This window comes from Marmota monax, unplaced genomic scaffold (assembly GCF_021218885.2).
Source record: "Marmota monax isolate L192 unplaced genomic scaffold, Marmota_monax_Labrador192_F-V1.1 WCK01_AAM20220418_F8-fsc00011, whole genome shotgun sequence".
Lineage (NCBI taxonomy): Eukaryota > Metazoa > Chordata > Mammalia > Rodentia > Sciuridae > Marmota > Marmota monax.
In genome coordinates this window covers 5392248-5404056 of record NW_026693082.1, presented here as the reverse complement: position 1 = coordinate 5404056, position 11809 = coordinate 5392248, and the positions used below count along the sequence as shown (strand labels likewise).

The 11809-nt window shown below is 44.7% G+C and overlaps 1 long non-coding RNA gene across 3 annotated transcripts; it reads right to left on the bottom strand.

Moving 5' to 3' along the window:
* Positions 1 to 2287: 2287 nt before the first annotated feature.
* LOC124099142 (uncharacterized) lies at positions 2288 to 9380 on the bottom strand. Of its 3 annotated transcripts, XR_009227735.1 has the most exons (4): positions 8891 to 9380; positions 5728 to 5894; positions 3332 to 3408; positions 2288 to 2643 (listed from the first exon to the last, which is right to left on the bottom strand). It is a non-coding gene; the product is annotated as an uncharacterized LOC124099142 (long non-coding RNA). The 3 variants fall into 3 exon arrangements; XR_006853833.1 differs by lacking the exons at positions 2288 to 2643; positions 3332 to 3408; positions 5728 to 5894 and adding an exon at positions 6115 to 7569; XR_006853834.1 differs by lacking the exons at positions 2288 to 2643; positions 3332 to 3408; positions 5728 to 5894 and adding an exon at positions 6115 to 7557.
* Positions 9381 to 11809: the final 2429 nt, after the last annotated feature.

Genomic DNA, 11809 nt, shown 5'->3' with positions numbered 1-11809 from the left:
AAACAAAAAAGTTCATTGATTTACTCATCTTTACCTAGGGTATTTTTATTCATTTATTTTCACAATGCCGGGGATGGAGCCCACACCCTTGCACACATGAGGACAGCGCTCTACTGCTGGGCTACACTCTGGGGCTGGGGTGTGGCTCAGAGGTGGAGCGCTGGCCTAGCACACGTGAGGCACTGGGTTCCATCCTCAGTATCACATAAATATAAAGTGAAGACGTTGTGCCCACCTATAACTGAAAAAAATATTAAAAAAATCAAAACAAAGCCTTTGACGTAGGTCGTGGGGGTTCTCTCACCTGGGGCATTTTTAGTGATAACTGGTTATTGATGAGCTCAAGAAATCACTTGTGTTGGATTCTGATATTCGTCGTGGGTGTGCAAATTCGTCTAAACCCACACAGGCAGGACCAAAAGTGGGGTCAGGGCGGAAGGATCCTCAAAGGCAGGATTTGGATCTGGTTTATATTTGTATCTCGGGGACTACCTGCAGCATTTGATACCTGGGAGGTGCTCAGTGCAGTTTATTTGGATAAAAGGGTAAGCGCTGCAGTTTGAGTCTCGGGCTTCCCCCAGAGGTGGGTGTATTAAAGGTTTAGTCCCCAGCTTGGTAGTGTTGGGAGGTGGGGGGACCTTTAAGGATCCAGTCTAGTAGGAGGTCATTGGAAGGTGTCCCTGAAGGCAGAGTGGGAGCCCCGTTCCTTCGGATCTCTTTGTTAGCATCCTGGCTGGGAGGTGAAGGGTTGTTCTGCTCCCACCACCCTGACCCTGACCACAGGCCCCAAAGCCACAGGGTCAATGGCCAGGGGCCGAAATCAACAAATGTGAGCCCCAATAGACCATTTCTCCTTTTTGTTTTTGTTGCTGGGGGTTGAACACAGCTTCTCACACATGCACCTTATAGACAGCTGTCTGCTGTATATTGTTCTGTTCAGAGATTTGGAAGGGAGAGCCTTAGTGGATGTGAGAAATACCTCATTATTTTTAGTTAATTATTAACCTTGAAGCTTCCCCCTCAGTATTCTAATCTTAGCATTGAGGCAACTTTGGTCATTGATGAAACACCTCGCCAATGAATTTTAATCACCAAACATAAGCATACCCCAGATCTACCTTTCTTCTTTTCATGTTATCTCATGTGTTTTGTTACAGTAATGAAAGCTGACTAACCTAGTAAACAAACTAAATTTTCTTTCTTTCTTTTTTTTGGAAGGGGGGGATTGAATCCAGAGGGCCTTAACCCCTGAGCCACACCCCTCTTTTTTATATTTTACTTAGAGACAGGGTCTCCCTAAGTTGCTAAGTGCCTTACCAAGTTGCTGATGCTGGCTTTGAACTCTCAATCCTATTGCCTCAGCTTCCCAAGCTACTGGGATTACAGGCACGTGCCGCCACACCCAGCTCAAACTAAATTTCTGATTCTCTAAGCTTTCCATAGGATAGTACCTTAATATGGGGATAGGCATTTTGTTTTCTAAAGTGGTCTCACACTTGATGGTCTGGCAGTTATTTAGTGAATCTAAAAAAAAAAAAAAAATTAACAGCTTTTTGAAAAAATTTTCATCCTTTTCTGGTGGCCACTGCAAAGCATATTCCCATGTATTAAGGGGTATCCTTTCAGCTTTAGTGGGTAACTTGGGGTATATCCCTGTACCTCACTATTTCTTCAGAATTCTATACCATTCCAGAATACTAGTCTATTTCTTTTGCTCACTTCTGAGGCCAGTCCACCAGTGGCCTGTAGCACTTCACCTCTCCTGGACATAGCTGTGACAAATGCTATTTCCAAATGGGTTTTGTGAGATTGTGTGTTGGATGGTGTGCCCACCAAGAAGAAAAAAAAAAAAATGAACACTTAAGTTTGCATGCTCGGCTTTTAGACCATTTCCTTCCAATGGTCTTTGCCTGCCTATTACAATCCCAGCCTGGCTTGTGACTAACTTTATCCAGTAAGTGATGCGACATGCAAACAGGGAACACGTTGCTGGAAAGATGGCTCTCAGGCAGCCATGTATCATGACGCTATTTTGTGCACATGGTCCACACGCAGGCAAAGGCTTTTCAGTACGTGTGTGTACTGTAAGGCCCATGTTCAGTACTGTAGAGATCATGCAGGGACATGAAATGCATATATTTGAAGAAGCAACAGTTGGGAATGGACCAAAGATACATCCAAGGAACCTTCCAGAAACCTATAATTATGCCAGTAACCAAAACTTCCTGTAAGAAAGCTCAGTACTGCTTCTTTTTAGAAAGGCAAAACAGCATCAGAAGATGTGTTTCTGAGATTTGAACACTAAGGAACCATTCTGTCAGCACCAGCAATAAAACATTCTGGACCACATTTTCCGGAGACGTCAGAAAAGAACTGGACTTGCCTCACAGGTTTAAAAAGGACACTGCGTTTCCTTTCTTAAAATTGCCCATGGTGTTGCCCCATCTTTGGTTTCCAAGGATAGACAGATATTTGTGTGCCTGAGTCAAGAAGACTGCATGTCCTGTGTCTTTCGCACAGCAGTTAAATTTTACAAAAGAAGAAGTTTGGTGTTTTTACCTATTTTTCCTGCAGCATTTAAAAAATTTGCACCAGACTTTTCAACATTAGTGAATTTTCTGTCCTTAAGGCAGCGTCATGAGTCTGTGGGAGGAAAAACATTAAGTGCATGTAAGTCTCCAGAGAGGTCAAGTAACGTGTCCAGAACCACAGGGTGACTCAGAATACCTGCTGGGGCAGTTTCTTAATCAGCTGGAAGGTTGGCTATTTAAACAGCAGGAGATATTTACTCACTTTGGAAGTCTCTGGGGCTGTTCCTAAATGATTGACATCTAGACAAAGGGGGATCTCACTTAGTTTTCACTCAGGACTGAGTCCATAAAGTGAAAATGAAAATATATTCAGAAACAGCTTGTAGAAAATTTCCCTCCTGGTAAATGTATAACTGGTTTCTATTGAGATGGAAAAATCTATTTGGAAGCTACTGAACCTTCTGGAGTTGATTTCAGGTCTGTATCCTCCTGACTACTCAGTTCTCTGCCCCAACCAGTGTCCCTGGGAGAAAAACATCCTCGAGGGGCAAGACCCACACCTAGCCCAGTTAGTATTTCTAAATTTTCTTATAAATGTGACTTTCCAAATGTCTTTTTCAGTGTTTTGGTTTTTTTTTGGGGGGGTGGGGTGGGGGGAGGTACCAGATATTGAACTCCGGTACCTCTGGACACTCGACCACTGAACCACATCCCCAGCCCTATTTTCTACTTTATTTAGAGGCAGGATCTCACTGAGTTGCTTAGCGCCTTGCTTTTGCTGAGGCTGGCTTTGAACTCACCATCTCCCGTCTCAGCCTCCTGAGCCGCTGGAATTACAGGCATGCACAAATGTGCCCGGCTCTTTTTCAGTTTTTACCTAGAAGTTTGTATTGTAGAAAAATGTTAGATAATGAAGGGAGGACAGCAGGCAATTTTAAGCTGGCTCTCTTGTACCTCTGGGCATTTCTATTGTTCATCAATTCATAGCAACTATTGGTTGGAAACTAAAAGCCTTCCCTCTCTATGTTCAGCTATGTTAAATTCATATTTTCTCTGAACCAATAAAATAATCTTAAATGTTGGCTGGAAGGTCCTGAGGTTCTTCTACTGCTGCCAGCGCACACAGATTCTCTTTGGTCTCACTTTCTCCTTTGCTTGTTGAGCAGTTCTAGGTCTTCAGCTATCCCTACCTCTGTCCAGCCAGCTGGATGTCTCTACCTTGAACCTTCTGTGAGTTTTCTGATTGTGTTCTTTTGGGTAGTTTAGAAATCTACCCTCTCCAGCAGTCCCCAACCTCCAAAACCAAAATAAAGCAACTCATACACATTCCCCAGATGCACAGGAGGTGTGACTCACGGCCCCCAGCCAGCCTGTGTCATTCATGTCCTGCGTATTAGTGCATGGAGTCCTCTAGAGCTTTCTCCTGGCACTTGGTAGGGCAAATTAAATCCCAAGACAGTGGAAAGTTTAGTAATCACAAATTGACCATTTAACTCTGAAGCACCTAATATTCTAATGAAATGATAACATATCTTCCAGGAAGACATTGGCCATGACAATGACTAGAGGAGAAAATCCCTAAAACTCTTGGCAACGTGGTGGACTTATCACTGCTCACTGAGATGTGTGGGTTTCCTCTATCCCAGATAACCACAAAAGCTACTCTCACTGGAAGTAAAAAGGAGAAGTCACGAGGAAAGAGGGGGCGCTGAGGTTGGGGCTCAGTGGTAGAGCGCTCGCCTAGCATGCACAAGGCACTGGGTTCGATCCTCAGCACCACATAAATGTAAAATGAAGATATTGTGTCCACCTAAAACTAAGAAATAAACATTAAAAAAAGAAGAAGAAGAAAGAGGGTTGTAGCTCAGTAGTAGTCCTGTGTGTAAAGTCCTGGGTTCAAGCCCCAGGAAAAAATTTCTTAAAATAATTTAAAAAATTCTACTACTGAGCTAAATCCCTAATTCCCCAACTTCTATATATTTAGATATGAAAAGTTACAGATACTGGTTCTGGTTCTTGAAAAGCATGAGCTTTGGCTTTTTTTTTTTATGCTGGGGATTGAACCCAGGGTTTTCCATATGCTAAGCACGTACTGTACCACTGAGCCATATCCCTGACTCAAGCTTGGGCTTTTTGATTCCTTCAAGTTCTTGTTCAAAGTAAATGTATCTAAACAAAATTTTTTTTTTAATTTAAAATTTTTGGTACCAGGGATTGACCCCAGGGGTCCTTTACTACCAAGCTACATCACCAGTTCTTTCTATTTTTTATTTTTAGACAGGATCTTGCTTAGTTGCTGAGGGCCTTGTTAAGTTGCTGAGGTTGGTCTTGAACTTGAAATCTTCCTCCCCTACTCTCCCTAATCTCTGGATGATAGTCATGCACCACCATACCCAGCTAAACACAAACTTTAACAACTCAATTTTTAAAATAATTTCATAAAAGCAGGAGAGTGAACAAATCTATACATAGATTTACCATAGGAGAGATCTTAGGGGCAATTAGTAAAGCAGGGAAGTGCTGAATCGCAGCTTGCTTGTTGAAGACCTTACTGGAGAGGCTTGGTTGGGATATAAAGATAGCATTGAGGCTGGTCCCAGACCTGATAAAAGATGCAGAGGAGTCTAGCAAAAAAACTCCTTGGTGAAGCTACTTTTTCAGTATGTGAAATTTACATTTGTTTTGTTCCCTTTTACCAATGCCCTAAGAGATCCTTAAATCACCTCCCCTTCTGCTGTGTCCACCTTCAGCCTAGAATGAAGACATCCCAAGTTATGTTGGTCATTCCAGGCATGTCCATCTCTACATGTCAATTCAGTGGAAGGAAACATATGTTAACAAAAGCAGATTTCCCCCCAATTCTCTTCACCCAATGACTGCGGTTCTGTAGAGGCTCAGGCTCAAAATTTTCACCCTTACCCCACCTCTTCTCCACCAAAGAGAAAAAGCTATGGCAAGGAATGTAACATTTCTGAATCTATATCCTATCAAGGTGGCCAGATTTTATGGTCCTAAAACTCCAACTGGTTGGGTGGATAATTCCATCTGTTAATGATAACATGCAGTGGCTGCACATGTACAGACTCAAATTAAGTTCTGACACAGTTGTTTGAACTTGTCCTAAGCATAGTAGCTTGCCCATTGGTAGTGTGATCATCCATGGTCCAATGCATTATAATTCTATTTGTAAACTTACCTGTTGCCTGACTGAAGACTGATATTCTGTCCAGATTAGAATGCTGGCTTTGCATTGCACAGCATAAAGTGAGATCCTTGGTGCTTCAATTTTTTTCCCCAAAGAATTCCTATTAATCCAGTTCAAGTTCTAATGGGAAGTCATGTAGACTTGAGAAATGCATGCCACTGTAAGCCAAAGATGATAATAGATAGGGATCAAATATTTAAATGCAAAGGAACAGACATAACACTTCTTGGACCATTTTCATAGTAGAAATGAAAATTGTATCTCTTTACCTGAATTTTCAGGAATAACTTGCTTTATGGAATATTTGATGTACTAAAACCCCCTCTTTTTTTTTTCATTTCTCTAGAACAAGTATTGGATCCAGAAAAATCCAAAGGGTTCAATAAGGATGCAGCAAAATTTATTTTTAAAAAAATCACATATTTAAAGATAAGATTACATTTTACTAATACATTATTCATAGTACTGCTCAAAATAAGTTATGGAATATGAATGTAAAGCAGTCAGTTATTTTTATGTTTGGCATAATAGCTAGGAAACTTCAAAAGAAAGGCAATATTATAACAACAAAATAAACAGTAAGGCTGGGTCATGTGGCTTCAACAAACCTTCTCGGACAAGATTCGGTATGTACAGAATATACAAGTTGCCTTTTTAAAAGTTAGCTTATTATGGAAGCTCCTGGTTTTTGTAAATGAATGCTTGATGTTGGTTAAGAGATGGGGATGCTCTGATTCAAAACACAACAGACGCCTGGGGGTACTCAGTGGTACAGCACTCATGTTTCATGTGCCAGGCCCTGGGCCTGCCCAGCACTGTAAAAGAAAAAAAAGCAAAAACCCTTCAGAACCTGAAATGCAACAGGACAAACAGCAAGCTCTCCGGCTACAGATAAAATCACCATCCAAGTAAAGGCTGTGAAGACTGGAGCTAGGAAACAGGTCCATCCTGAAAGAAATGGAGAAGGAGTCACAGCAAACAAGGTTGCCGCAGATGTCAGGATACAGGTAACAACTGAACAGATAAGAATTCCAAAGAGTTTATTTGGTGGCTCTGCCATCCCCAACCAGCAGATCCATGTGGGTGGGGATTTGTTTTGTCCACTGCTGTATCCATAGCTTCTGGAACAGTGTCTGGTTTCTAGAAGATGCTGCACCCTATTCAATGCGTGAACGAACAGAAGCTGAGTTTCAGAGGATGGGTGCATAACAAGGAAATTAAACTCCAGGATTATCTAAGGAGCACCTAAGCTAGGGTACTACGCGAAGCGTCCACACGAAATGCAGAAGTGACTGTTAAATTCAAAACTCCGCCATGACACAGAGGGCAAACTGCTGGGCGGCAGGAGAGGGGGCCCTGGTGGAATCTTTGTGAAGATGACAGGGATGGTGTCCGATGATGGGTGGTGAAAAAGGCATCTAGAACCCAAATGCCAAACCCTGGGCTTGCAATTCCGTTTCCTGAGCTTCCTAGGTTCAGGAACCACTTCACCTTCCTGAAAGCCATTGTTCACTTCAGGGTACTTTTAGTAGGTGCTCAATAAATGTTTCTCAACTGGTGAGTAGGCATTTGGGATCCAAGGAAGGCATCAGATAGAATTGCAGGAGCAGCATGCTGGCCAGAACCGGCCAGGGAATCACCTGGGCCATCCTTCCTCATTTTCCACTTCAATCACTTGAATGACCATGGCCAGTCCAGGACCAGTGCTGAGTTTAATTCCAGAGGACACCCATCCTCCTAAGCCTCACCAGGAGGAGGGAACCAGGATGTTGTGTAGTGGTACGGATCTTCAGGAAATAGCTTCTGATCAGTTGAATCTGCCTAAATGAACTTCTAGAAGTCAAGATTTGATCAAGGATTTAAGGTAACATATGTGCATTAATTAGGTCTAGACCCTAGTGTGAATAAGTCATCTATGACTTCAGTATCCTAGTAGAGAGGCTGAGCATTGGTGAAGGGCTATCTGGGCCAGAACTTGAAAGCTCACAAGCCTGGGGGAGAATCTTAACAGGGTAAGGGCCAAGGGGTTAGGGGACAGCAGGGAAAGTGCAGTTGGCTACCTCCACATCTAACACTGCTTCTGTGATCCAGCCATGGCTCCCACCCAGAGTGACCAGATCTTTTTCTATTTCAAAGGGAAAACCAAAGTCCAGCTTTCCATATGAAACATTTCAGTGTTGAAATATCCATAACTAATGCAGAAGTTTAAAATATACCCAGAGCCCATACAGGTCTGATCGAAAATTTCAGGCCCAAGGAGCTCCAGCAAGCAACCTCTGATTCAGAATATTCAAATTCCAGAGCCTTAGTTACATAAGGAAACTGAGAAATAGTGTAGTGGAAATGGTTGCCCTCAGTCGGTCTGTGCAACCTGTTTAGATAAAGGTACCTCCCTGTCACTACTAAACATGCAATGCATCATTTTAAAGTTTTATATGGCTCCTCAGATGTAGCCTGAAGGCCAATTTTTGTTGAGTTGAATTGTTTCTATTAATTTATCTTACCACCGTAGGGTTGCCTCATTCTGGTTTTGGAATAATTCCTTGGCCTTTAAGTTTATTTTGAAAGAAAATGAAGTAAACTCTCTGCGAAAGAAACTTTCATTTTTACCAGACACCCTAAGGGGCATCTGCTTTATAATTGTATTTGGGGATTTTCTAGGTTGAACTTCAGATCAGAAATTGTGTCTACTTGTATGCTTCTCTCTCACATGCTCAGAGATTAAACACATCACATACGTGATTTACTATCTTCGACATACTTATAAGCATTCTAAAATAAATTTAGAATAAGCCATAGGGATTTTGTCATTGCTATTAACAATTTTATCATGTTGCTCTACGGTCGAATGGCTACTGAGCTAGTATTTTTTAAAAATATCTCTACAGTCTGAATAATACTCCACTCTTCGATATTGGCATCGCGTTAGGAGGCATTTTAACTATTTTATAGCAGGGTTAAAAAGATCTCTCTCCCTTCATGCCTCTCTCTCTATTTTTTTTGCATTTATTTTATGTCATCGAGAGAGGTAGTGTTAACCGACCAAAGCAGAAATCATCATCAGACAAAAATTAATGCGATGTTGCCAATTGACCGATGCTACACGCAGCAGAGACGCACAAGCACTGGTGTGAACCGAGTAAAAGGCACTTACAAGGGCGGCCCGCAAAGGTTCCCAGTTTCAAGACACAACAAACAAGCCTCCAGGAAGTGAAGCCGGCAGGTCCTAATCTCATTTATTTTCACGTCTATGTTTTAAAATCGTAGTTTTCCACTGTAAAAACCGAAGAGCCCCGGAGGGCTGCAGGACTTTGCAGAAGAGAAGCCTCCCCTCTCCCGGAAGTCGGACGGAACCCAGTTCCCGGAGCTGCGCGGCGGCCCGCGTCGCGGGGAGGCGGCCCCGAGCCGGGCTTTCCGAGCGCCACGGCCGCCGCCGCCACCGCCACCGTCACCGGCACCGCGGGGGGCGGGGTGGCCGCACCGGTTATTTATTTATTCAGCTGTTTCAGGAGAGCGCCGCGAAACCCAAGGACGCCTCCCTGCAGCACGGCGCTCCGCTCCGCACCCGCCCGCCTCTCCTGGGCTCCAGAGTGGAGGACTCGCTGCGACGCCCACCCGCGCTAAGGGCGCCGAGCCCAGCTCGCTCCACCCCTCCCCCAACGCCCCTCCCCCACCGCCCCACCTCCTACCTTCCCACTCCCCTCCCCACCTCCTCCCATCCCCCTCCTCCTCCATCCCCCGCCGCTACCTCCCGCCTCCTCCCTTCCCTCCTTCCCGCCTCCTCTTTCCCTACTTCCCCACCCCCACCCCTACTTCCCACCTCCCCCCCCACTTCACTTCTTCCCACCTCCCCCCCCACTTCACTTCTTCCCTCCTCCTCCCCCCCACTTCACTTCTTACTATTTCCTACCCCACTTCACTTCTTCCCCTCTCCTTCCCCCACTTCTTTCCACCTCCCTCCCTCTGACCACCCGGTTCCCTACCTTCCCGTCCCACCCCGCTCTCCCCGGCCTTCCCTCCCTCCTCCTGCCCTCCGGGTTGCAGGCAGCTCCCTGGTTCCCGAGTACATAGAATTGGGTGGATTGGGGTTGCGAGGCTCTTGGTCCAGAATTCCGACCGAAAAGTTAGCCCAAGGCTCCCCCGGCGGGCACTTCCCATCCCGGCGAGGCTGCGCCCCTCTTCCCTGCGGAGGCTCCAGCTCTGGCTCCCCTTCCCGTCTGCGTGCTTCGGAGGGGGACCTGAAACTCCAGCCCCGAACTCTGCCGGCAGCGCCCTTGGCTCGTCTCATTTGGAGGACTCTTCTGCTCTTGAAATTTAGCACAGATAGAAAGGGCAGCAATGCGTTTTATTTTGGATCGGAGAAACGAGGGCGCAAAAAGGACTGAGAGGGAGAAGTGAGAGAACAGGTTCGCGCTGATGGGCAGGTGGATGGAAGGTGGTTGGTTCAGAGCAGAATTTCCCGTTTGGGTGCTCAGTGGTGAGTGGGTGTAAAGATCAGGTGTCTTTACCTTTGATAAAGGTAAAAGATAAGTAGCACGCACAACCCAGATCCAGGGAGGACAAGTGGGAGGTATTTCTGCCTAAATCCAGCACCCCAGCCAGCTCAGTGGCGAGGGGATGTGATTATGCAGAGCGCAAAATGCTTGTTTTCCCAGGAGGCAGGCCCACAATAAATAGTAGTTTAAGTGGCAAAGAGCAACTTGTTGCATCCAATCCTTCTAACGGTCCTGTGTTGTCTGCTTTATTCCCATTTTACACATGAGCAGATTGATGTGGGTAGACTGAGGGACTTGACCATGGCCAGCCATACTGAGATTCAAACCTCTGACTTTCTAACTCATGCTGTAATACAATTTAGTATTTGGGAGGCGGAAGGCAACATGGTTCAGCTTTTACACAGATTGAACTGGCAGAGGGCAGGTAGGTAGATGTGCAGTGGTGAAGCAGACCAGGTACCCCCACCCCCAAAAGACCCTTTCCATAATTAAGTTTCTCCTCTTGTCAGTCTAGCCTCTTGGGTCCTACATCAGTAGGTAGGAAGGTGCACAGAATTCTCCCAGACTTGTATTTCACGATGGACATAATCAGCACACCTTTATCCCTCAGGATGTTACAGAGGCCTTTCATTAGCAAGAGTCTTGGAATTCCTATATCCTCTCTGAAGTGGGTACTTGAGGAGTTATTATCTCTGGTTAACCCAAGTCTCTAAATCTCATTAGGGTACTTCCCTAGGCCGTAGGATAATGTCCCTCTGCAGAATTACTCTCCAACAGAATTTTTTAAATCCCCCAATTCTTATACTTCTACAAAGGAAGTTAAGCTTGGAGGTTTAGTGGGACTCTTGCAAAGCACCAAGAAATTTCTGCTGCACTGTTAAGGACATCCTCGGTAAAACTGGGACTGTTGGTCTCTATGACATTTTACAAGGCCTTTACTCTGGAGACAAGGGAGATGGATGACCAGGAGGTATATCGATGGGACATGTGGGGTCCAGCATGAATATGTATTCTTTTTCTGTTTCTCCCCAGCAAGTAAAAACCCCATCTGATACTGCTTGGTTCCTCAGATATTTTCTTTTCAAAAGGTTTCAAGAGCATATTAAGAATGTTTTTTGCTTCAGTTGCTATTTTTACTACTACCTAACTCGATACACTCATAAGTTGTCATGTCGTCCCTGCTCCCTGCTGCCAAAATGAGAAGATTTGACAACCCCAGGCTGCTGAGAGTCGGAAGCTCCATCTCAAATCTAACATCTACACGTGTTCCCGTGGTGTGCAGGGAGAATCGGTGTTTAAGAGGTGGTGTGGTGGAATAATACCTCAGGGTGCTGTCCTGTGGTTCATTGATTTCTAAACCTACTACAGCTGCCCTGTTGACAAATAAATCCCCCACAGAAGTGCTAGGAAGTTCTCTTCATGGTTGGCCCTTTTCCATTTCTTTAGGTTAAAAGCTGAAGCTGCCAAAGAGGGGCTTACTGCCACTTGACACCCAAGTCTTGTTTTGGTTGGGGTGGGATTGGCAAGGGTAGGAAGTTGTGGCTTCTTAGTTTGACAACAAAGTAAAAAGGGAAGTG